Source organism: Urocampus carinirostris, chromosome 7 (genome assembly GCF_059441175.1).
Source record: "Urocampus carinirostris isolate Australia breed hairy pipefish chromosome 7, RoL_Ucar_1.0, whole genome shotgun sequence".
NCBI lineage: Eukaryota > Metazoa > Chordata > Actinopteri > Syngnathiformes > Syngnathidae > Urocampus > Urocampus carinirostris.
This window is the reverse complement of record NC_142355.1, coordinates 7,240,688-7,268,390: the sequence shown is the minus strand read 5'-3', so window position 1 is coordinate 7,268,390 and position 27,703 is coordinate 7,240,688. Positions and strand designations below refer to the sequence as shown.

At 41.7% G+C, this 27,703-nt stretch overlaps 1 non-coding gene across 1 annotated transcript; it reads left to right on the top strand.

Moving 5' to 3' along the window:
- The first annotated feature begins 9,703 nt into the window (after nt 1-9,703).
- Nucleotides 9,704-9,903, top strand: LOC148362209 (U2 spliceosomal RNA). The gene has a single exon (XR_015851005.1). It is a non-coding gene; the product is annotated as a U2 spliceosomal RNA (small nuclear RNA).
- The last annotated feature ends 17,800 nt before the right edge of the window (nt 9,904-27,703 follow it).

The window sequence follows — 27,703 nt, the reverse complement described above, 5'->3', positions numbered from 1 at the left end:
CTTGTCTGTTCCCTCTTGGGAGAGGGGATTGGGGTAATAGGGCATCGATTGATGGTGCTGGGGAAAGCAGGCCCGAGTCACTGCAGGTCCCAAGCCGGGATTAATTGGGAGCGTCAGAGTCGGGAAACGCATCGGGCTGTAAAAACAATGGAAAACTTTTATGGAAATGAGCATAAAAGAAACTTGGTCTACATTCTTCTCAGGGGACATACGTATGAAGAAGCACAGCCTGAAAAAAAAAAATGTTCTTTTCTGTTGTAGTGTGCAGCTGCAAACAATTCTTTTGAAACTAATTATATTATATATTACATACCACAGCCATATCCCCCTAGTGGAAGGTCGCTAGAGTCATTTCTGACTCTTTTTGGGGAGATTGATTCAGAGGAGGGGATTCCCAGCCCCTAGCTCAACCCTACTGAGGTGTTGGGAGTCATTAGGTGACCAAACCCCCAAATCCAACCCCTAATGCTGTGAACGCCAAGCAGGGAGGCAACGGGTACCAATGTTTAAGTCTTAGGTGTGACTCGGTCGAGGCTTGAACCACAACCTCCCAGTCTCGGGGCGGGCGCCATACCCCCAAGGCCACCGAGCTAATTATAGGTACAACAAATACTCCCTCTTTTAGATGTACAGTACATAGCCTAAAAACCCTATCTAGCTATTCAATACATTGACAGATGCGTCACATTAGAGAAAAAGAATAAGATGTACAATGCAGAGCTATCTATATAAAGTGGTACATCAAGCTTATTTAGTTCCAGGATCGTAGCTGGAATAGCTCGAGTAATTAGCACTTTTTCTGGATATGACATAATTAAAAACAAATTGACCTGTTCCCGACCTCAAACAATCAGAGTCAATCCTAAAAAGCCAAACACATATTCCTGATTACTAAAACACTGTCATGATTGCTGATTCGGGGCAACTGCGACTGCCCCGTTGGCGCCAACAGCCCTAGTCGCTGATTGGCTCCCTGATTCTTTTCAAACCCCCGTCTTCCAAGAGGAAGCTGTCAGACCGACTGCGAACCTATGCTTTTAGCTAGGCAACCTCTGTACTATCCGACATTTTTCTGCCCTGTTTTCCCCTGCCTGATACCTATTGGTGACCTGTTTCTGCCTTGCTCCTCCGTCCCGGCCATTCTCCCGTTTTGCCCTTTTTCCTGCCTGATACCTGTTGCCGACCTCTTTTCTGGACTCGTGACTGCCCTCGCTTCTCCGTCCTGGCCATCGACCTGTTTTCCCGCTGCCTACGACTACGCTCGCTCGACACGGGAGTGCCACTTCCGCGTTCCTGCCATCAGCTACCCGTGACCGACGATCATCGGATCGTGGAAGCAAGCACTGCTCTCTTTTTCAATAAAACTGAGTAAAACCAACGCTATATGGTCCTGTCTCCGTTTTTGGCTTGTGACAATCACATTTAAATAATAATCAAATGTAATATATATATATATATATATATATATACCAGGGGTATCCCCTTCCAGGAAGACCAGGCTGCAATGGATCCATCCATCCGTTATCGGCACCGCTAATCCTCAGTAGGGTCGCGGGGGTGCTGTAGCCCATCCCAGCTATCTTCGGGCAGTGGTCAGGGGAGACCTTGAACTGGTTGCCAGCCAGTCGCAGGGCACTCAGTGACAGACAATTCGCTCGCTCATTCACACCTAGGGGCAATTTGGACCGGCCAATTAACCTGACATGCAAAATGGGAGGAAACTGGAGTGCCCGGTGGAAACCCACGCAAGAACGGGGAGAACATGCAAACTCCACACAGGAAGGTTTGATCTCATGCCCTCAGAACTGTGCCGCATACGCGTTACCCACTGCACCGCCGTGCTGCCCTCTGATAAATTTATTGACAATAAGTTACCCTAAATAAAGTGCAGGAAATAAAGACATGTACTGGGGCCTTTAATATGTCACAAACATCGATCCATTATCTGCACTGCTTATCCTCACTCGGGTCATGGGGGGTGTTGCCCTCTCTCTCTCTCTCTCTCTCTCTCTCTCTCTCTCTCTCTCTCTCTACATTAACATTTCAAATACTGTGAGCTGATGGCTTCATGAAACGATGTGGCACGTAGGACAGTCCTCGTTCGGAGAGCTTGATAAAAGTCACGGGTCACGGCACCAATGTAACTGCGGTGTACCTGTCCCACCAAAGATCCACATTCACGCTGGACTGGATGATGAGGTTTTTATTACAGTTGCTGCAAATGAATGAGTCACAACATGTGGTAAGCTTCTTTGCTGGCTTTCATCTCTTTGATCTTGTTGACAGTTCGCTGCCCTAAACATATCAAAGAGCTTTCTTTTCAGTTTACATAAAATACATTTTAGAATATCAACCATGACAATACATTTTTACATTCATTTTAATGAGATACTTTTAACAAGAGATCGTAGAGTGTTTTTTTTAACGTTTACAATGAATTCAACATATTCTTCTTTAGTCTAAATTTCAACCAACATCATCCTTTTTATTTATATGAGAAAATAGAAATAATAACAATAATGAGTAAAAAACAGGTACAATTTACCTGCAAATGAATGAGTCACAATACGTGGTAAGCTTCTCTGCTGGCTTTGATCTCTTTGATCTCTAAAAGGGGAATTAGCATTTTAGCACAGCATGCAACGTCCGGCAAAACTAACGTAAAAGGCGACAGAAACAAAACGAAAATAAATCCAAACAGCTTGCCAAAATCAATCACATTACTGTGCATGTTGAGGGATTTGTCAGCTGTGTTTTTAATGTTCACAATTAACCTTTTTTCGGAGCACCAAGAAATCGTGTCTTACCATTGACAGCTCGATGTTAGACTGCCAACAAACCTCGCCTTCTGGTCACATGTCAAAAGCCAAACCAAACTTTACCCCATACCAGCAGGTGGCACTGTTGGACTCATCATTGCAGGACACTTAAACAAAAACTATACAACATATTTCAGCAGGAATTTCAATAAAACAAAAGTTACTATTCCACCTGTTACATATACAGTAGAACCTCGGTTCTCGACCATAATCCGTACCAGAACCCTGTTCGAAAACCGATTTGTTCGATCACCGAAAATCGTTTTTCCCATTAAAAGTAATGTAAAATCGTTTTAATCCGTTCCAACACCCTGAATGTTTATCATGAACGTAAACATGAAGCTAACCCAGGCTAATCGTACGTTCGCGTTAGCGTGATCTTCCGTACGAAAGATTACGCTAACATGAACGTGTAAAAATAACAAAAAAGGATTATGTATAGGATTTTTTACCTTTGTGGTGGACGGTGGGGAGAGAAAAATCATCAGAAGTTTTTCAACCTCTTCCAAAACTTGCGGCAGTTGCTTGCTTATAGCGCTAACTTCCTTAGCCGCATCACTCGATTTCACAGCCTCCTTATTCTTTACTATCGTACTGATAGTAGATTTAGCCATGCTGTATTCACTAGCAAGATCGGAAATTCGTACACCTCTTTCATATTTAGCTAATAAGTCTTTCTTAAAGGCAATAGTTTTACGAACAACTCGTCGTTTTTCACCTGTCCTGCTTGCACCGACCTTCTTCGGAGGCATAATTAGGGGCTAAAACACCCGTACGCCGCTCAGCATCGCACCCTAGCGTAGCGGCGTTCGAACTCCGATTTTTTGACCGAAAAGCGAAGCAAGAATTTCTCGAAATTTTTGGTCGAATACCGATTTGTCCGAACTGAGAGGCGTTCGAAAACCGAGGTTCCACTGTATATAAATAAGACAGATAGATAGATAGATAGATAGATAGATAGATAGATAGATAGATAGATAGATAGATAGATAGATAGATAGATAGATAGATAGATAGATAGATAGATACTTTATTCATCCCCGAAAGGAAATTCACATTTCTCGCAGCATCCCTGAGCTGAGAAAAATACAATAATAAAGCAAAAAGAATACAATATACAAATACCCAGTGTGACGTGCAAATGCCCACTGTAGCGTGTTATATAGAATATCTAAATAGTGCTACACCGAATACATATTGCAATAAAATTCGATAATATGCAATGTAGGTGGTCTGGTTTAATGTGGGCTTTTACTCTGCCGGGTAGAGTTAAAGAGCCTCATGGCATGAGGAAGAAAAGATCTCTTCAGTCTGTCCGTAGTACAAGACAGTGACCGCAGTCTGTCGCTGAAACTGCTCTTCTGTCTGGAGATAATGCTGTGTAGTGGATGCGATGGATTGTCCATGCCGAGTCATACCTAAGACTTATAACATTGGTAAAATGGCGGCGCCCTCTGTTGGCTGCGGCTGCATCGGCTCGCTACAACGGGTCAGGTGTATCGACATTTCGTTCTGTGTACATTGTTACAAAGAATGACAATACAAAGGAAATTATTATTATTATTAATTGACCGCAGCTTTTCCAAATAAATAAATATTCATACTGTATATATAAATACTTTATACATACCATGTACACCGATATGTTTTTTAAACACATGTATTCACAAAGCGATTTTTCTCTACTGGTGGCTGAGTGCCAGTGTTTGTCACCTATGTTTACCATCTAGACTTCACACATGCCCAGTAAGTGTTGACAAGGGAGAGAGACAGGATAGGAGAAGAGGCTTAATGGCGAGCAAGAGCAAGGGGGAGCCACTTTAGGTGTCGGGCAGCATGGGGATGCTTGGGTAATGGCGGTTTCTGTGGTGACAAAGCGAACAGCAAATATACAGAGAGAGAGATGAGCACAATTTGTGCTTTAGGGATGACAAGTTGGGAATCGGCTTGAACAAAACCCAGCTTGAAAAATATCCAAGAGTCACAGTGTTGGTTTCACAATCTGTTCGCATGTTTGCAGCTTTTTGTGCAACATGATTTAGGATGTTCTATTCGCACCCTCACATGGAGATAAAAATAGGAGCACCGGAATAGTGGGGCGACTGAATATTAATGTAACTCGCTGGCAGCTATTCAAATGCACACTCTGTCACTGTTACACTCGCTTAATGGAATACACCGGCAGAATGAATTCATAATTTAACAGCAAAATAAGATTAAAGATTATGTTGATAAAATGCAGCTATTCACCTGAAAACTCAAGCTTTGCCCGGTGGTGGGTCTGAGTAATGTGCACGTTTAAAAGCACGTAAAATGTAAACGTAACACCGATGTTCTTCCAGTAAACTCAATCAGAAAAAAAATGATGCTCACACAATGGTCATCAAATATGTCTACCAAAATTATGAAATATGCTGTCTGTCTCTTCTTGTCTCTCTCTCTAATTACCTACCTACCTACCTACCTACCTACCTACCTACCTACCTACCTACCAGGGGGCGGCAGTAGCTCAGGAGGTAGAGCGCTCGTCTTGGGATCAAGGGATCCCAGTTCGAATCCCGGCTCGTCCGTGTTACATGTCAAAGTGTCCTTGGGTAAGACACTGAACCCCTAATACCCCCAATAAGCAGGTTAACGCCTTACATGGCTGCAAGGCCGCTATTGGCAAATGTGGAGCACATTGTAAAGCGCTTTGGGAAGTCATTGACTTGAAAAGCGCTATATAAATGCAGATCATTTCATTACCTACCTACCTACCTATGTCATGATTGCTAACTCTGATCACCTGGAGCAATCATGTGGGCACCTTCTGATTGGCTGGCACTTCGCTCTTAAGCACGCTGCGCCCAGACCTCCTCGTCAGAGTGTACTTTGGTAACTCTGTGTGACTCTCCTGATTTCCCGTTCGTCAAAGAACTCTGCTTACCTGTTTCTGCCTGCCTCCGATCCGACCTGTTTCCGTCCCACGCTTTGATCTCCTCTCCAGCCCTGGTAAACTCGACCTGCCTGACTTTCGCACTTCGATTGGCCCCTTGATCCGAAGCTATCTCTCCGGCTCTGCTGCTGACGTCTGACGGCCATCACGTCTCCCGCAAGCCCTGAACGCTTCCTAAAATAAAGAACTGAAACGCTCTCGGGTTTCATGGTCTGTTCTGGTCTCCTGATAACCTACCTACCTACCTAACTATTAGGAAGGATTAGGTAATTTGTTTTGTATTACTTTTAGGTGATTAGCTTAAAAGGTCCCTAAATTCTATCAATTCAAATTGTCAAGTCCTGCACGGTTGTCATGGCGCCCAGCTGGCCCCGCCCCTTGACACCGGCTGACCTGCATTTCCTGATTACTCCTATGGGTACTTAAAGGAGCCTTTTGGAAATGCCCTTTGCCAGATCGTTGTTTACCCTTGTTGAAAACCTGTTCATGCCTGTTTGATACCTGTTTATTCTTGTTGTGCTTGTCGGACTTTGTAGCACGTCGGTGTAACATTCTGAGAGATTCCTGCAAGTTCTGTTTAATCCCGTTAAATGCCTAGTCTGTAGTTTTGCCTGCATTTGAGTCTGCTTTGTTTGTTTTTGGTCCGTTTGTGTGTTGGACAACTTTTCTTTCTCAATTAAAGTGACAGATCGTCTACGCAAATGAGTTCCAACTTCCTGCTTCCCGACCTGCTTCGTGACACAAATATGATATACCATATGCATTTTACATAAATATGCTTAAGAATAAGGCGGCACGGCAGCTGAGAGCTTAGCATGTCTGCAGCAGTGTTCTGTAGAGTTTGCATGTTCTGACCTTGTATGGGTTTATTCATGGCATTCAAAAAAAAACATGCATATCAGGTTATTTGGCCGATCCAAATTGTCCCTGGGTGTAAATGAGCGAGTGAGTTGTCTGCCTCTATATTGACTGGCAACCAGTTCAGGGTGTTTCCTGCCCACTGCCTGAAGACAGCTGGGATGGGCTCCAGCACCCCTGTGACCCTACTGATGATAAGCGGTGCAGATAATGGATAAATGGATGGATGCTTAAGAAGAAGAATATATCAAGAGTTTTTTTGAGTATTATAGTTTATAGTAGTTACTAAAGATACTATTATAAGTTTGAAATGCAATTTGATTGTTTTCTAATTTTCCTTTTGTAGGATGTTCTGTGTTCTTCTTATATCCCCTTGGGCACATCTTTATGTACTATATTATTGTATTGTACAGCTGTTTTTGTGCAAATAGTTTATTATTTCTGTTTATTAATTTGTGGTTGTTGTTTTTTTGTGCTGTGTGTAGGTGTTGAAGGATTTTATATTTTATTTATTTGACTATAAGGCTTAAGTTCGATGACAGGTCGCGCCGTTCCAAGTGCGGAGTGTTTTGGCTGGGGAATTTTGATAACAGGGCGCTGACGAAGGACGTTAGACCTTGTTTTGATAAACGCTTGGTGTTGTTGTGAGTTTTTTAGATGTGGCGGCGCCCTTCGGCGAGGGGGTGGTGAAGCTCGCACCTGACCCAGCCTATGGGAGGAGTCGGCACGCCCCGTGGGAGGAGTCACCAGCTTCTGAAAAGAACTTCAGAAGATAGAACTTCAAGAGATAGGAGATCGATGGTGAGAGGGAGGCTCGGCGAAGACTAATTCAACAATAATTCGGCTAATTCGATGGAATTCACTTAGTTAAATATATATATATATATATATATACAGGAGCCATATCCCTCTAGTGAGAGGTGGCTAGAGTCAGGAACACGTTCATATTTCCGACTCTTTCTGGGAGATTGATACAGAGGAGGGGATTCACAGCCCCCTCGCTGAACCCAACTGATGTGTTGGGAGTCATTAGGTGACCAAACCCCCCAATTCCAACCCCTAATGCCGAGCGCCAAGCAGGGAGGCAATGAGTATGACTCAGCCGAGGCTTGAACCAGCAACCTCCCAGTCTTGGGGCGGGCGCCCTAACCATGACGCCACCGAGCTGGTTTAATCAAATACTTCAAGAAAATAAATCTGCCCCCGCGTGAAAATGGTTAAAGTCAATCATTATTAAGACTATTTCGTGGCCATATTTACACAAATAAAATACATATGTATTGTTAAAATCTAATCATACCCAAGAGCAGATTTCATTCACGTCCTCCATATGATGTTGGTACAAGGGAAAGAGACCCCGCCCACGACGTGGGCCTGATTTATTATACTTCAGGGAGAGACAGTACACATGAGCATTTCACAATAAAAGAATATAAGATTGATAAACGTACAAGAGATGCAATTAGACTGATTATTGAAACGTTACTTCATGTGTGTGTGTGCGTGTGAAAGATTGTTTTTATATTTTGGAATATAAAAACAAGTTATATTCACACAGTGAATTCTGAGAACCAAAACGACCAACCTATCAAAATGCCGGCTATTCTTCATTTTCCCATAAAGAAAAGAGCATGCATTGTTGGGAAATGAAGGTTATGTTTGGTTAATGGAGTCAGATAACTAATTCGAACAATTTGGTAAATGCTACATTTCTAATTATTTATTCCTTAGCAGTGTGTTTGTGTGTATGTATGTGCGTCACCATTATCTCTGCCTCATTCAAGTCATGTGACAGGTCAGACACCCCTTTGTCGCTTGAGGCTTTCATGAGCTGACTTGCGACGGGCTGTCATCCAGTCCAATTATACAGAGAAGAATAGACATTGTTGCACAATGGGGATTGATTCAAAATCAGGACCCAATAGAAAAGACCGTTCAGAATTTGCCAGGTTCTAGCTCCTGGTCCAGGGGTGTCAAACTCATTTTAACCCGGGGGCCACACGAAAGACCAAACATTCTCTCAGGGGCCGGACTAGTAGATCCGAGAGAATGAAAAAGAGAGAGGGTGGGACAAACAAAGAGAGAAAGGGAGAAAGAGAGAAGAGAAAGACATAGAGAGAATGTGAAAAACAAAAGAGATAAAAAGAGAACTAGTGAGAGAGGGGGAGGTAAAGAGAAAGAAAGAAATCCACAGAGAAATAGAAAGCGAGGAGAGAAAAGAGAAGGAGAGAAAGAGAGAAGGGAAAGCAAGAGAAAGAAATAGAAAGAGAGAAGGGAGAGAAAAAGAAAAAAGGAAGAGAGAGAGAGAGCAAACTAAGGTAAAAGGACACAGAGAAAGAGACAAAATGAAAATGAAATGAAATGAAAAATGAAAATGAAATGATCTGAATTTATATAGCGCTTTTCAAGTCAATGACTTCCCAAAGCGCTTTACAATGTGCTCCACATTTCCCAATAGCGGCCTTGTATTGCAGCCATGTAAGACGCTAACCTGCTTATTGGGGGTATTAGGGGTTCAGTGTCTTACCCAAGGACACTTCGACATGTAACACGGACGAGCCGGGATTCGAACTGGGATCCCATGATCCCAAGACGAGCGCTTTAACTCCTGAGCTACTGCCGCCCTGAAAAAGGAGCTATGCCCTTGCACAATAGTATTGCCTTTTACACGCTGGTTAACTACTGTTAAAAGAAAATAACTCTGAAATTGTTTAATTGATGTTGAAAATGTCAGGAAAAAATGTTAAAACATCATATCGTCACGTCATATTGTCAAATATAAAAAAAATGTGAATATGCTTGATGGCTGTGTTTTGCTGCTGTTGGTGTCGGTGGATTTGTTCAGACCGAGGACAATCGACTTTGGCCTGGACGGATCTATTGACACTAACAAAGATGTTATATAATGAAATTGTGAATATGTTTGATTTTCGAGAAGGTTTGTTCAAACCTCACTTTGTGTTTGCTGTTAAAAACGTAATATTGGAATATAATATTGTGAATGTGCTTAATTGCTGTTGAGATTGTCATGATTGTTTTCTGTTTTTAGTGTCAATAAATTTGTTCAAACCAAAAAAAAAATTCACAGCCTCCTTATTCTTTGGCCTTTTGGCTTTGATGCCAGGTCCTTAGCTTGGCCTTGAAGCTAGGTCCTTAGCTTGGCCTTGCTTTGATGCTAGGTCCTTAGCTTGGCCTTTGATTTTTGCATTCCGGAGATGGAATAAGAGCTTGCTCTGTCCACTCCACGCATCGGCCCGGTATTGCAGTACCTCCGGGAACGGTGCATTCGCAATGATCGCAGCAAGGCTTTAGGGCTAGGACCTTAGCTTGGCCTTTTGGCTGAGAATAAGTGTCCCGGCTCCTAGGCTTTGTAGCGTATTATGAACTGACCGATGACGGATAATGGATAATGAATAACGAAGATAGATCAATAACCCTTAAAAACCCCAAACCCCAATTTCGTGTTTGCGTTGCATTTTATAAATGTGGGCGCATGCAGCTTGTATACACGTGCGGCTTGTGTATGTACAAAATCGGTTTTCCTCCCGAAATGTGGTGGGTGTGGCTTATAATCAGGTGCGCTCAATAGTGGATATGTATTTTTCCCACCCTTATCTTTGGAAATATACACTTTTTTCCTTGGATTACTTTTAACGGGCACCTGGACTCTACAAGTCTGCATTAGATGTTAAGTACCGGTATCATTTTCCGTTCATTTTGCCGGCTGTGTTCTTTGGACTGTATCGGGTAAGAGTTCATTTCGTGTTCTTATTACATTTTTTTTTAAATGTGGGCGCATGCGGCTAATATACAGGTGCGGCTTGTGTATGTACAAAATCGGTTTTCCTCCCGAAAAATAGTGGGTGCGGCTCATAATCAGGTGCGCTCAATAGTGGATATATATTTTTCCCACCCTTATCTTTGGAAATATACACTTTTTTCCTTGGATTACTTTTAACGGGCACCTGGACTCTGCAAGTCTGCATTAAATGTTAAGTACCGGTATCATTTTCCGTTCATTTTGCCGGCTGTGTTCTTTGGACTGTATCGGGTAAGAGTTCATTTCGTGTTTTTATTACGTTTTTTTTTAAATGTGGGCGCATGCGGCTAATATACAGGTGCGGCTTGTGTATGTACAAAATCGATTTTCCCCCTGAAATGTGGTGGGTGCGGCTTGTAATCAGGTAAGCTCTATAATCCGGAATTTACGGTAAAAGCCAGGAGGCTGTGCATTGCTTCTCACCGAGCTGAATTTTAGTGATAGATGAGAGCTTGGTGGAGATAACGGGAGAACGTGAGAGTGTAAAAGTGCACTGGGTGGGTGCTTGGGTGACACTACCTGACATGAACATTCTCATTTGGAAGCCTTTCGTGTTCCGCAAGCTACGGATGTCGAGAAGCACCACTTACCTGCAAGCACTCATGGGGAACTGCTTGGATTTATTTAATAGCAGCCTGCCACTGTGCTGGCATGGCGTCTTCTGTCATGTTAGTCTTTGTTAGGCTTCACAAAACTGCAGGAAGGAGCAAGTTAAGTCAGTCGACAGGCCCAATGAATCAACACGGCTTCTCTATTTCGGTCCCGGGTGCTAATGAATTGCATTAAGTGGACGGCGGACGATTAAGACGAGGCGGCGACAGGGTTGCTCATCCGTCATCCTATTAAGCTTGTCAGACGTCTCCTTGTTTGTTGTCAAGAATTGCGACAGCTCAAGATGGCGTAAATCTTGCTTGAGATAATCCCATCTTGGGCAGGCCTCTGGTGCAGTGTTTCGTCTAAGCTGCGCACTGCTCGCACATTCTCTGCGCACGAGAAAATCTAGCCGGCGCACAAAAATGAGGGCTCAAAATTACTATTTAAGAAGCGACTTAAGTCAAAGTTACAGTGCATGTGTCAGAAGGACCAGAACAGAACAGGAAACCCCAGAGCGTTTGTTACAGTTCTTTATTTAGGGAAGCGTACAGGGCTAGCGGGAGACGCGATGGCTGTCGGACGTCAGCAGCGGAGCCGGGAAAGTAGCTTCGGAACACGTAGCCAATCGGAGTGCGGAAGTCTAGCAGGTCAAGTTTACCGGGGCTGGAGAGAAGACGGGACGGAAGCAGGTCGGATCGGAGGCAGGCAGAATCAGGTAAACAGATCAAGACGGAACAGGTAATCAGGGGAGTCACACAGGGTACAAACGTAATCCTCAGACAAAGAGGTCTGGGCGTAGCGTGCTTTAGAAGGGAGAATAGCCAATCAGAGGGCGTCCACGTGATTGCTCCAGGTGACTCGAGTTAGCAATCACGACAGCATGAAGGTAAAAATACACGGGTTCCCCTGACCTTGTGTCCTAAATGCGGTATTTTGAAGTCGAGTCAGAGTAGAACGAAGTTGAGTAAAGTTAGTAGAGTTGGTCGAGAACCGGCTTCTTCGGCTTGGCTCACTAAAAGGAACCGGCTCTTTCGGGTCCTAAACGGCTCTTCAGGTTGTTTTTGCTTCTTTAATCCCAACTTGACCAAATATTATGTAAAACTATGCACAAAATGACTTAAAAAAAAGAAAAAAATTACCAAAATGAAAAAGTAGTGAAAAGCTGAGAAAAAAAAGAAACAAAAGGAAGAGAAAAAAAGAAGTAAACATTTAGAAAAAAAGCCAGAGAAAAAGAAAAGAAAGAAATGTAGGAAAAAAGTAAACAGAGAACAAAAAGAAAAAAGTAACAGCTCGGAAAAAATAAACACAATGAGATTTTTTTTAAAAGGAATTAAAAAAAAAGGAAAAAAAAAAAACGGAAAAAAGAAGACAAAGTTTGTGTTGCATTCAAATAATTTCCAATTATATCAAGTGAATCTTGTTGCCAACATTGTTCTTCCACTAAAAAATGTCACGAGATGGACCGGACCAGAACGGAGGCTGGAGGCAGAAAGGGAGAACTCAATTGCATTGACGATCAAAACTTTCATTCACCAAAATAAAAGTCGTCCAAAACTCAGGGACAAGACAGAACAAACAGGTTTTAAGAAAAAAACGTGCAAACACAGGTTTCTTCCGACTCAAACAAAACAGGACGGAGCAAAACAGAACGGGAAACGCAGACAGAAAATATAAATCAGAAAATGCAATGAGCCAGCACCCGCAAAACCCACAACCCACCCTTAAGTAGCACACACGCAATTAGCTGATCTGCTTCAGCTGGTGCCCAGGGGGCGGGGCCAGCCGGTCGCCACGGCGACCATGCTGGCCATGACAAAAAATGTGATTAAGTACAGTTCTGTATCTTGCAACCGACTCAATAAGCCCCCAAATATGTTAATATTATGCGACAAAATATATCAGGAAAAAAAAAAAGGGATATCTTGTGAAAGAATTGTAAGAACAAACGACGTTTGTAGGCCGTACAACCACTCAGTGACGTGGAACGCATCGGACTTAGGTGAGGAGGGAGGATTTGCTCTTGTGTGCTGTTTCCCGATCAGTCTTTGAATCTCTTCCATCAACCGAGTTGTTTTGAATCAGCCCGTCAATTCAAGACTAATTAATTATTTAATGCACACTGCTTGTTGAAGTGTAGGAACAAATTGGTGTTTTGGATGATTGCATTCGCCTACGAGGTCAGCGTAAAAGTTCATTACGTCGTAATTAGTTGTGTCTATCTATTGAAGCTGATTTTAGAGCAAAAGGTCGACAAGATAAAGTCAATCAAAGAGTTGTTTGCACAGTCAAGTCACTTATGTGAAGGATTGCACTTGTTTTTCTATCCACACATGTTGAAGGATATTAAAGAGATTCAGTAAAATTCAATTGGATGCCAGTTTGGATTTAAGGGTCTGCAAGGCCATCTTTGCTGGCCCCCAAATATCTGAATCAGTCTTTATCATGTGTTTATCCTGGAGTGCAACGCCAAAACTTGTTTTAAACAACGGTAACTATGTTTTTATCAACGAGAATAAAGACAATTCCAATTCTGAATTCTAATGTGATGTTCAAATTTGCTGTCATTGCTCCTCTCTGGTTCTGCTGCTTCCAGATGTCTCATCTCATCTCATCTCATTAGCTGCACCGCTTATCCTCAGTAGGGTCGCGGGGGTGCTGGAGCCCATCCCAGCAATCATCGGGCAGTGGGCAGGGGACATCCTGAACCGGTTGCCAGCCAATCGCAGGGCACACAGGGACAGACAACTCGCTCGCTCATTCACACCTAGGGACAATTTGGACCGGCCAATCCACCTGAAATGCATGTCTTTGTATGTGGGAGGAAACCAGAGTGCCAGGAGGAAACCCACGCAAGCACGGGGAGAACATACAAACTCCGCACAGTAAGTCCAGTAGCTGGATTTGAACCCACACAGGAGGTTCCCAAGACCCTAGAACTGTGCCGCACATGCGCTAACCACTGCGCCGCCGTGCTGCCCTGCTTCCAGATGTATACTTCCATATTTAAGCATTTAATCAATCCTATTTTAACCATTACTTGTTGCTGGGCTCGGAAATCTTGGAGGAGTTTTTCACAAAAAAATCCTGAAGGCCGTGTCCTGTAACATCAGTCTTCGAGAAAGTAGTTGGTTTCGCCAATCAAATCCCAAATTTGTAGATTCTTCATTAATCTCATGTTGAGGTTTTTGAGTTTTTCCTTGCCCTCATGTTGGTTTCAGATCAGGGGATGGTGTAATAATAGTCTGAAATAATAGTCTGTGCAATAACCTGTGCAGCCCTTTGAGACTCTTTGTGATTAAGGGCTATACAAATAAAAATGACTTGACTTGACTAGATCAGCACCTGGTGGTGGGTCGTGGGAAACATCACCAGTTTCACAAACTATGATTGACTAGGAGGTTATCCAGCAAAGCTGCACCAACAGACTTTCACCCCGAAAAACAACGTGCTGCACAACGAAATATATCATACAAATATATATTATATTCTATATCAATACAATATGTTGATTTAATAGCAAAACATCAGACAACTCCAAAGCTAGCAAGCCTTATGCAAGCCACTTTCAGCCTTAAGGTAATATCTTAAGCCTGAACCCAGGCCTGACCAAACCCGAATTGTGGGCTGAGTCGGGCCTAAATTGTCAATCATTACGTTCGGGTCAGGGCAAGCTACTCTCTCGCTGATTTTTTTTTAAAATCCAATTTTTTATCCACCCTTCATTGTTTTTCCTCGTCCCTATTCATATGGTCAGGCCTCATGTGTTGGCATCTGTGCAGGGTTCTTTGTACCCTTGGCCTTTTAAACTTTTGTGGTAACATATAATGGAACATTGCTCTAACAAAATCCAAAAACAATAAGCTAAACTCACACAAACAACTATCCAATATGCCCGCCGCTACTAATTTTACCCAGATGTAGATGATGTGATAGGAACTTTCAATCCTTATTTAAGCGATCATCAAAACCTAGTGCTAATACCAGCACAATGGATAGGATAGGAGCCTCCTTCCGATGCAAAAGCAAGCACTACCGAAATGTGAATTTCCCTTCGGGGATGAATAAAGTATCTATCTATCTATCTATCTATCTATCTATCTATCTATCTATCTATCTATCTATCTATCTATCTATCTATCTATCTATCTATCTATCTATCTATCTATCTATCTATCTATCTATCTATCTATCTATCTATCTATCTATCTATCTATCTATCTATCTATCTATCTATCTGTCTGTCTGTCTGTCTGTCTGTCTGTCTGTCTGTCTGTCTGTCTGTCTGTCTGTCTGTCTGTCTATCTATCTATCTATCTATCTATCTATCTATCTATCTATCTATCTATCTATCTATCTATCTATCTATCTATCTATCTATCTATCTATCTATCTATCTATCTATCTATCTATCTATCTATCTATCTATCTATCTATCTGTCTATCTACCCTGTAAATATTATCCTGACATTCTTTATAACTTTCAATAATCCTTTTAGTTTTTATCATGTCTTTATCCTGGCGTGCAACACTAAAACTTGTTGTAAACAACGTTAACTATGTTTTTATCAACGACAATTCCAATTCGAACAATTGTAATTCCAACATTTCCATCTGGCAGTCATACTTGCCTGAGCCAACCACATTGATTTCATTTTGAATGATTGAGAGAGTGAGCAGATACATTTATGTTTTATATTATTATGAAATTATCAAACTATTCTTTGATTTTATAATTATAACATGATTTCCCTTTCGTTTATGCACCCTTATTGATAGGTATGTAGTACAATTTCTGAACCCGAAAAAAATTCTGCTGAAAATGGCCAAAAGCGTGTTTTCGCTTTAGGCAGAGAGAAAACAATTTTTTGTTCTTCCAAAGTGATAATCAGTTTTACTGGTTCTTAAAGAAATAGCTTTTTTTTCCCGTTTCTATTCCTTTAATTGCTATTTTGCTTTGGCATTATTTGCCCCACAAAATACTTAAGTTTTGGAATTTATTTTAAGCCTGAAAATTCCAATGAATGTATTAGTTTGTGTACTCAATGTCAGTTTACCTTTATGAATAAAGCTATAGGCATTACATTATTATATATTTATGTGATACAATACTATTCCCATGGAATAAAGTTAATTTTGTGAAGGCAATTATCACCAAGAAGTAGGTTGCCTTATTCTCAAAATCCCCACCTCTCCCAGGCAAAGCAACCACTGGCATTCTGTGCTGGACATGTGATGAAGCAGGCACACAGAAAGAACTTGTTTCTACATCTTCTTATCATCATCTCTTATTGAGATGATCACTTGATAGACACAAATTTTATAACTATAGTATCATTATTATATTAATTGTATACTGCGAGCAGTGCTGAGAAAATAAATTCACCATGAAGGGTCCCCACAACTGTAGGTACTAAGGTTTTCATAAGATGGGAGGGGATGCTGGTTGAAGCACAAGAATTTACTGAAATTCTCACAGACTAATTATAAGAACAAAACCCCACAACGAATAATGGTGAATTGGATTTTGAAAACTGACCTAAATATCCAAAATATTGAAACATTTTGACGTGTCTCCTTCAAAAGGATAAGGTAACTTCAGTCATGAAGTCAAAGCAGGTCAAGAAAAATAAATTGAAGCATGTGGAGTTTGTATGTTCTCCCCGTGCTTGCGTGGGTTTCCTCCGGGCACTCCGGTTTCCTCCCACGTTCCAAAGACATGCATTTCAGGTAGATTGGCCGGTCTAAATTCTCCCTAGGTGTGAATGAGCGAGCGCGTTGTCTCTCCCTGTGTGCCCTGCGATTGGCTGGCAACCAGTTCAGGGTGTCCCCTGCCCACTGCCCAATGATTGCTGGGATGGGCTCCAGCACCCCCGCGACCCTACCGAGGATAAGCGGTGCAACCTATGAGATGAGATTAAATTAATAAATACAACACCAATCTTTAAAAAAGTAGCCTTTTACAATGAGGGATTTGTTTTTCTCTCTCTCGACTCCCACAAATCTGTCATTTATTGAGTTACATCCAGTATTAGTACACATAAGAATATGTCGTTTGTGCCCTCATGTTGTTTCGCCTCTTCCATGCACATGAGTCTACGGCCGGGGGTGGGGGAGTGTCACTATGGGAACAAGAAGGCGAGATTCTAAAAGCGAGTTAATATAACAACAAAGCAAACGTCTATAGGTACAAATACAGCATCCTTTTGTTCAAAATCAAATTTGGAAACATTTCCATACTTTCTGCCGCCTTGTGTGTCACCCAGTCGACATCTGTATTTTTCTGTGTGTAATATGAATCATTTTAATAGGGCTAATCTATTTTAATCACACCTGCCAGGCTGCCACAGTTACCTTTGCGATGATTAATGTCATCCTAAATGAGCGGAGACGTACAGAAATGCAAGCAGGAGGGGGACACGGGGGACATCGTGTTTGCGTGTGTCTCCACCGTGTGTCTCTTCCCGCGTGTGCTGCGATGCTAACAGGTTTCCCATTACACCCCCCACAAATCCCCTTTTACACCCCCCATCCATTGCTGGAAGGTCACCGGTGTCCTTGGTGATGTCTCCTTGTGTGGTAATCAGCACCACGGACAGCAGCGGCAGCCTCCTTCCTGTGGCGGAAGCCCCCCCATTGTTTTCCCTCCACTTTCATTGTGTGGCTCTCAAAGAAATTCACGAGCTGCCCGTTACGTTCCTTCGCTCATGAGACTTTGACTCGATCGGCTCAAAACACAGCAGCGGGGGGTCCCTTTTTCAAACTTGTTACCGAGCCCAGTTCGCCTGCGAGGCTTTAGAAAGCAGTTAGAGGCAAATGCAATAGAGGTAGAAGATAAAGAAAATAAAAGAAGGGAAGAGATGAGAGATAAGAGACTATGGGGAGGGAGTTGAAGGGGGAGAGAAGGGGGCGAGCGAGCGAGCGAGAGAGAGAGAGTGCAGATAGCGGGTGGGGAAAACCTCCTCTGTGAAAGGATGATGTCAGTCTGCAGCTGAGCCCCGGTCCCCAATTCGATGGGGTGAGCTGAGCAGGCGGGCGGGTGCCAGAAGAAGAAAAAGAAGCAGAAAGATGAGGTTGGGCTTGCAGATTTGAGAAGAGCTGCAGGTATGCATGTTGTGCATCTTTCAGTTCATCCGTTGGTGCCTTTTGTTGTGTACGCTGCTTGCCACAATAATTGTGACTGTATCAGTGTGTCATGTCCATCTTATCATCCACATACAGCATATAATGCCCTCTGGGATTCAATTAAGTGATTGGCCATCCACAGTATTTTTGACTACTTTTTTGTAATTTAATGAATACAAAATGCTCCAGTCAATGGATTTTCCCCAAATTTGTTTTTAATAATTATTGCATCATTGCAGTAGAACAATGAACATGTTTTACATACTGCAAGCAGATTTTATCTCCTAACTCTCATCTAACTCTTTAAGGCAAGCAAAATATTAGATACCATCCCCCTTATAGTTATTTTGGACACTTTTTCTGGTGAGTCATTCAGCAAAGGCAGGTCGTCTTGTCAGTTTTCTCTAAAGGGCGATGCGATGCTCAAAGTCACCGGGACGGATTTGACGACAGCGGTTTTGAGGTCACATTCAACAGGCGTCGACGTCGGCAAATAAAAAGCGCTGCAGGAGATAGCGGACTCACCGCCGTGCATGTTGCGGATTGTGGCGGATTTTCAAGACTTGAGATTGTGAGAATGACGTAAATGTATTCCGGGTGATGAATGAGGGAGAGGCGGGGCTGCAGGTCAACAAGTGTCATGCATGCACATCATCGTTTTCCATGTGAAACAACTCAAGCAGTTTGTGATGAGTAAAGTAATACCATCAGATCTGTTTTGGTTGTCTATCTGTCTATGAGAAGGTAAAAAGGCATCCATTTGTTGTCACGATTTTTTAGTGGTGCGTACACCTAAAAAAAAAATGAAATCCTCAGTTTTTTTATCGTCAACAATTTACCCAACGATTAAAAACAAAATTAGTCCAAAATGTAGACATTCATTTAGCCATATTTAGATTTATTTATAATTTATTTTGTATTAAAGAAGTGGTGGGCAAACTACGACCCGCTGGCCTGCCGAACGATACGTTTTTAAAAAGTACGTATCCCTTTTTGTCCCTCCATCATCCCATAAAATGTTTTTTTGGTAAAGCATTAATACAGGAGTCGCCGACCTTTTTGAAGCCGAGCGCTACTTTTGTGTTGCTGATTAGCGGAAAGGACTACCAATTTTCTAACGCATTTCTAAAATTGCAACTTATGTTATCACTTGGTAGTAACAATGTTATTACTATGTTATTACCAGGTTCTAAGGATAAGAAGTATGGTTAAAATAGGCACAGTCAATCACTAAAACACTGTTGATGATGTCAATTATTTTGCATGCGAGTTACAAATCAAATTTCTTAGAAAATCGCTATGACCCATCACTTCTGAGCTATTCTATGAACCAGTCCAAGGGCTACTGAGGTGTTTTTAGGGGGTTCTGCCTTGTGCCTGCCGAAGTCACCAGGTTGGAGATCCCTGTATTAATGTGTACTGCGTCACATTCATTTATTTAATGTAAATGCCATTTTCCAGTTTCTGCAGAATTTTGTTTATCATGTATCTTCTAAAAATCTAGATAGCTATCAATTGTCATACAATGGGGGTCCTGCATATTACTTGGATTTCATTCAGAGTGGTTCAAAATCGAGTTGGTGAAATGGTCTATTAACAAAAGAATATTACATGAAATATAACACGTACATGTTAAGGTCTAAATGTATATTTATTCATCAATGCAAATGAGAAAGGATCAGGACTCTGTCACAGCAGATTCCAAAAATCAAATGATTCATTTTCTCCCCCTCGTGGCCCCTCTGCCAAATTTTGAAACAGAATGTGGTATATGGCACAAAATGTTTGGCCACATCTCTATTAGACCACATTTTAGTCATATTCATTGTCATTAAAGGGACAATGTGTAATAATTGACCACAAGATGTTGCTGTATTGTGTAGTACGGCCAGAAAATACTTGCTACAAAGCACAAGCAAGAATGCAAACAACGTAGACTTAAAGTGATCAAATTGCACCATTTTTTTGACCAACAAATATAAAATGAAAGATAGATAGATAGATAGATAGATAGATAGATAGATAGATAGATCCCGCATCACTCATACCCCACCCCAAGAGAGGGAGTAAATGAGAAAGTGAGAGAGAGGGAAAACAAACAAGAGAAAGAGAGAGGGGGGAAAGTGAGGAAGGAAAGAGAAAAACAAAGGAACAAAGAAAGAAAGAGAGAAAGAAAGAAAGAACAAACGTAGTAACAGAGGGAAAGAGAGAAAAAGAATGAGAAAGAGCAAAAAGAAAGAAAGAAAGTACCAACAAAAGTAGTAACAGAAAGAGAGAACGAGAGAAAAATAATGAGAAGGGGCAAAATGAAAGAAAAGAGAAGGAGCAAAATGAAGAAAAAAGAAAGAAAAAGAGAGAAGGAAAGATAAATCAAAGGAGAGAGAAGAGAAGAGAAGATAAGAGAAGAGAAGACAAGAGAAGAGAAATAGAGAGAGAGAGAGACCGAGAAAGACAAAAAGAAAGCAAAAGAGCAAAAGATAAAGAGAGAGACAAAAAGAAAGTGAAAGAGCAATAGAAAAAGAGAGAGACAAAAAGAAAGCAAAAGAGCAAAAGAAAAAGAGAGAGACAAAAATAAAGTGAAAGAGCAATAGAAAAAGAGAGAGACAAAAATAAAGTGAAAGAGCAAAAGAAAGACAGAGACAAACAGAGACAAAGACAGTAAGAGAAAATAAGAAAAAGAAAATAGAAATAGAGTGAAGAGAAAGTGGGTGAGAAAGAGAGAAATAAAAGAGAGAGAGAGAGAAAAAAAAATACAGCTACAGTTTATTCAATAGTGGTGCCTGCGCTATTTTTAGTGTCGTCTCGCAGGCCAGGTTAAAACCCTTCGGCGGGCCAAATCCAGCCCGCCGGCCAAACGTTTAACACCCCTTGGGTTCAGTGAAGATGTTCTTTGCTTTTGTTATCTAGTGCAGCAAAAAATAAATCCGACGTGAAGGCTTATTAGAAACGACCTTTGTTTCCCGCTGGGACCCGTTTCACGAGGGCAACATTATACTTGACTGGCAGGTCCATGCTTTGGTGGCTTTATCGTTGCTCTCTCCTCTAAATTGCTGGTTCTCAACTGGTCTGACTTGAGGACGCACCATTCCACCCTTGTGACAGTTTGCGACCTTAATAAAAACAAAAAAATACACTTCTTTAATGTATCCCCCAAAAAGATTGTGCAATTTAATGTTTTCTTCCAAAAACAAGGTGACCTTTAAAACCAAAACGTCTACCACAGGGGTGTCAAACTCATTTTAACTCGGGGGCCGAAAGATAGAACAAACATTCTCTCAGGGGCCGGACTAGTAGATTGAGGAAAAGAGAAAGAAATGAGAGAAAGAGGGACAGAAAAGGAGAAAGTGTGGGACAAGGAAAGAGAAAGAGAAAGAGAGAGAGAAAGAGGGATGAGTGAGAGAGAGAGAGAGAGAGAGAGAGATGAGAGATGAGATAGAGAGAAAGAGAGAGAGAAAGAGACAGAGAGAGAGAGAGAGAACGTGAGAAACAAAAGATAAAAAGAGAAATAGTGAGAGGGGGGAAAGAAAGCGAAAGAAATCCAAAGAGAAATAGAAAGAGAGCGAGAGAGAGAGAGAGAGGGAAAGAGGGAGAAAAAAGAGGAGAGAAAAAAAGAAGGGTAGAGAGAAGGGGAAAGCAAGAGAGAGAGAGAAATGAGTGAGAGAAGAAAAAAGGAAGAGAGAGCAAAAGTAAAAAGACACGGAATGAAAGAGACAAAGAGGAACAAAGGAAGAGAAAGAGAGAGATGGAGAAAGTGAAAGAGAGGAGAGAGTGAGAGAAAAAAGGAGAGAGAAATACAACTACAGCGTCTTTGTGAGAGGCACCTGGCTTTGGCAACATCAAGTGGACATATTTCAACTTGCAGCTCGTTTTTCTCTTGTGCTTCCCTCAGCGTTATCTTGCAGGCCGGATTCAATCCTTGAGCGGGCCTGATCCGGCCCGCGGGCCGCCTGTTTGACACCCCTGGTCTACCATATAGACTTGCATATAAGCCTACATGGCATACAAGCAACCCCGTATTAATTCAGGTTCGTGTACATAACATTGATAATTTCTCAATTATTTATGAATGAATGAATGAATGCATGAAAACTTTATTCGAACATTAAAATCAAAACTGAACAAAAACAATAACTCAACAACAAAATAATATTACATAATATGTACGAAAAGGGGTAGTCAGAAGCAAATGCTTATATCCCCTACCCCTTCATCTTCCCCACAGGTGTTAAACAGGCGCCCCGCGGGCCAGATCAGGCCCACTAAGGGATTGAATCAGGCCCGCGAGACAACACTCAGAGAAGCGCAAGAGAAAAACAAGCTGCAGGTTGAAATATGTCAACTTGATGTCGCCAAAGCCAGGTTCCTCTCACAAAGACACTGAACTTGTATTTATTTCTCTCTCTCTCTCTCTTCCTCTCTCTCTCTTTCTTTTCCGCCCCTCTTCTCCCACTCTGTCTCTTTCACTATCTGTGTCTCTCTTTTTCTCTTCCTTTGATACTCTTTGTCTCTTTTAACCTCTTTTACTCTAACTTCCTTTTTTCCTTTTCTCGTTCTCTCTTCATACCCGTTCGCGCTTTCTTTTCTTTTTTCTCTCCTGTCTTTCTATTTCTCTTTGGATTTCTTTCTTCCTCTCCCTTTCTTTCCCCCCCTCTCACGACTTTTTATCTTTTGTTTCTCACGCTCTCTCCCTCCCTCTCTTTCTTTTTTTTTCTTTGTCCTGCCCTGCCTCTTTTTCCCTCCCTCTTTCTCTTATGTCTTTATCTCTTTTTCTTTCTCTTTAATCTACTAGTCCGGCCCCCGACAGAAGGTTTGTTCTATCGTGTGGCCCCCGAGTTAAAATGAGTTTGACACCCCTGATCTTCCCTATTAAACACACCAATTATATAACAACAATTGTAATACTATTGATAATAACAGTTATGATACAACAACAGCAACAATAACACAAAATTAATCATAGTTCTAGACGCACTATTCCCAATCGCTCGTATCACTCATATCCCATTTTCTTCATCTCTGTATTCCGCCAGGAATGTTTTTTTTTGTATTTAAATTTGTAAAAGTGAATAGTTGAACATTGTTTAATCTCGTCTTGCAAACCGTTCCAAAGCTTGACTCCACACACATACACACACATACTTTTCCTGGTGGTTCTCACCTTTGGGATTATAAATTCACTACGGCTCTATAATTTCCTTCTTTCCGAGTGAATAATTTATTGATGTTTTCTGGCACTCTGTTTTTGTTGACCTTAAATAGCAGTTGTGCAGTGAAAAATTTTACAAAATCGTCTCATTTTAATAATTTTGACTGCGGGAATAAAATATTAGTATGGTCTCGATATCCTACCCTGTGTATAGTTCTAATTGCACATTTTTGGAGGATAAAAAAGGGGCTGTAGTGAACTTTTGTAATTATTACCCCAGACTTCTGCACAATATGTTAAATATGGCAAAAGTAGAGAACAATATAATAAATACAATGCATTATAGTTTAAAGGAATTTGACTTTATTAATTATTGAAATGCTTTGAGATACTTTAGTTTGTATGTGTCTGATGTGTGTTTTCCAACTTAATCTATTGTCTATTACGACCCCTAAAAACTGAATTTCTGATACAGCTTCTATTGCAGCACCATCCATTTTTACTTCGAAATCTTGAATTGACTTGCGATTACCAAAGATTATTACTTTGGTTTTATTTGAATTTAAAGATAATTTATTTATATCCATCCACACTTTTAGGTTAATCAATTCACGATTAATACAGGTTACCAAATTAATATAGTTAATATTTGAATAGAAAATGTTAGAGTCGTCTGCCAATATTACTATTTTCAATAGTTTAGAAACATTGAAGATATCGTTAATACATAAGTTAAATAACTTTGGACCCAGGATAGAACCCTGTGGTACTCCACAACAGATGTCCAAGTATTCAGATGACAATTCTCCCATTTTTACATATTGCTTCCTCCCCGTTAAATAACTTTGAATCCTTTGCAAAGCCAAACCCCTGATGCCATATCTTTCCAGTTTTTTTAATAGTATATTATGATTAATGGTATCAAATGCTTTTTTTAAGTCAATGAATACCCCGACTGCGTATCTCTTTCTTTCTATGCTATGGGGGATTTCCTCTACTGCTGTTCTGTTTGCTCTAAAACCATATTGACTTTCATTAATATATTTAGGTTTATCTACAAATTGTTTTAGTTTATTATATTAATACAGATGAATATGCCGGTAAAACGCTAAAAATGTAACAATTTTAAATCAATTAACTGTACCCACCATCAGTTCTTCAATAGCAGTTCGTTATAGTTTCCTTCATTGACACATTGAGATTTAGTGGGAGTATTTAATCCACCTTATGTTTTTTCTTCTTTTGACCAGGAAGGGTCCCGCGACTCACTTTTGGGTCCCGAGCCACCAATTGAGAAACACTGCTCTAAATTTGCTTTGACACTCCTGCGACTTCTTTCCACCGTTGGCTTTCAACGTTGGTTTTCTGGCCTTTTCGAAACGGCACCTTTAATTGCGGTATTGATCAAACAGGCGGGGTTTGTTTTCGTTCTCCACCGCTACAAACTGATTCGAGTAGAGTCACAAACGCTAGCGTGAATAAAAAGTCGGCGCTGCGGCTCCTGCTGAGAAGCCCTTAATTAAAGCGCGCCCGACTCTCTTTTCATGTTTTCTCTTGCGTTTTATAACTTGTGTTATTTTTAGCCCGTCGTTTGTTCAGCGATTCCTTTTCATGCTCCTTCGGTACGACGATGGTAAACTCAAGATTCAGGTGCTATGAAGGCTGAGGAACATTTTTACTTGAGGGCACAAAGATCTGATTATAGTCGGGCTGCATTTGTTTGATGCATTGATTTCTCTGTTATTTTGAGTTTTATCGGAGAGATGTTGAACAACACGTCTTTGTCACAGACCAGAAATGGACGCAAGACCCAATAGCGCTCGTTTTCTCAGTTTTTATTAATAAAAAGGGAGAGCAGGGCTTGCTTCCACGATCCGATGGTTGACGGGCAAGAGGAGCAGGAGATGCGGAAGTGGCCCTTCCGTGTCGAGCGTGGAGGGTTGAAGACAGGCGGGAATTACAAGTCGCTAGCCGGGACTGGAGAGCAAGGGCGGTGTCAAGTTCGGACACGAGGTCGGCAACAGGAGGCAGGCAGGTAACCGGGCAAAACAGATCGGATAACAGGCAGGCAGAACAGGGCAGGTCAGTCAGGTCCGGAAACAGGTTGGCAACGAAGTTCAGGCAGAGAAAAGCAGGGCAGGAACAGAGTCTGACGTAAGAGCTTACCGAGCTGGTGGCAACAGTTTGCATAACAATCTGACGGTTTCCTTTTGGAAGCCGGGGGTTTAAAAAGAGTACATCAGCCAATCAGCTGTCCGGGCTGTTGGCGCCAATGAAGCAGTCGCAGGTGCTCTGAATCGGCAATCATGACAGTCTTCACATCAAATCATCCCAAGGATTTCATTACAAGCCAACCTGCCTGCTAGAAAAGAGTAGTATTCGATTAATCTGTCATGATTTATCGAGTAAACCGATAAATTGAGACTTTTAAAAATCAAACCATGTATTACCATATAAAACTATTTTAATTTTCAAATGTATTTGATTCAACACAAATATAGAAATACGTTGGCATGGAGAGGGATGGGCGCCACCAGGCTGTACTTGCCCAACACACAGCACAGGAAATGGTCCCCCTACAACCCTAGTGGTTAAGGAATCCAACCAACCAATCAACTTTACTCAATGCAAGACACTAAAAAAACTTAATATCAAGCGTGGATGAACTGAAATTTGGAGAATATCTAATCAAAAACATAATTACATTATCAAATACATCTTTGCAAGTGCCTTACTAAAATGGATCTTCAAAATCTATAGCCATCAATGACAGCCTAGCCAAAATGGATTATTGATGTCTATAGCTGTCAATGGCAGCCTAGCTAAAATGGATCTTCAACATCTATAGCCATCAATGGCAGTCTAACAAAATAGATTCTTGATGTGTATAGCGGTCAATGGCAGCCTAGCTAAAATGGATTGTTGATGTCTATAGCTGTCAATGGCAGCCTAGCAAAAATGGATTGTTCATGTCTATAACTGTCAATGGCAGCCTTGCTAAAATGGATCGTCAACATCTATAGCCATCGATGGCAGCCTAGCAAAAATGGATTGTTGATGTCTATAGCTGTCAATGGCAGCCTAGCTAAAATGGATCTTCAACATCTATAGCCATCAATGGCAGTCTAGCAAAAATGGATTCTTGATGTATATAGTTGTCAATGGCAGCCTAGCTAAAATGGATCATTGACATCATAGCTGTCAACGACAGCCTAGTTAGGATGGATCTTGGTCATCTGTAGCAGTCAATGGCAGCCTAATTTGACTGAATGTGCGACGTCTATTGCCATCAGTGGCAGCCTAGCTAAACCAGACTTTGACGTGTGTAGCCGCCCAAAGCAGACTAGTTTAAATAGATGATTGACTCCTTTTGCTGTGTGTAGGCAACCCAGTTGAAATGGAACTTTGATGTCAATAGCTGCCAATGGCAGATTAACTAAAACAGATCTTTGACGTCTCTTGCCATTGATGGCAGCCTAGCGTGACTTTAGGAAAAACCAGCCCAACCATGCCCCACTTTGCATCAACAACAAGGCTGTGGAGGTTGTCAGCAGTATCAAGTTCCTAGGGGTGCACATTACAAACAAACTCACCTGGTCCGTGAACACTGCATCACTGGTTAAGAGGGCACAGCAGCGCCTGTACTTCCTGCGGAGCATGAGGAGAGCCCACCTGCCCCGACCTTCCCTCATCGCATTCTACAGGGGCACCATAGAGAGTATCCTGACCAGCTGTATCTCTGTGTGGTGTGGTGGCTGCAGCGCTACCGACTGGGGTAGTGTGAGGAGGGTAACGAGGACAGCAGAGAAAATAATCGGGACTACACTTCCCTCCATTCAGGACATTGGCCAGAAGCGCTGCCTATCCCATGCTAAGAACATTATCGGGGACCCCTCTCACCCCCATCATGGACTGTTCACTCTGCTAGCCTCTGGGAAGAGGTACTGCAGTGTGCGGTGCAGGACCACCGGGTTCCGCAGTAGTTTAGTCCCCCTGGCCATTAGACTGTTAAATGGTCAATCTAACATATAGTTAACCTAAATCTAAACGGCTGCTAATCTGACTTTTTGCACTACTGGCAGTTCTTTATAGCTTGCCACTCCTTGCACATTTGCTCTCTGCACTATTGTACTTACAGCGTTATTGTTACAGTGTTAATGTTACTGTTTACCTGACTTGTTAACCTGACTGCCCATTTTGCACATCTGGTTAGCTACTCCTCTTGCACTATCGGCACTATGGTAAAATACTATACGTAGCCATAATACAATACAACTTTTACTTATATCTGTACATTCAAGGAAACTGTGCGGGTCAGATGTATCGACATTTCGTTCTGTATACACGTGTACTAGAATGACAATAAAGTAGATCTGAATCTGAATCTGAATCTGAAATATGCTAATAAA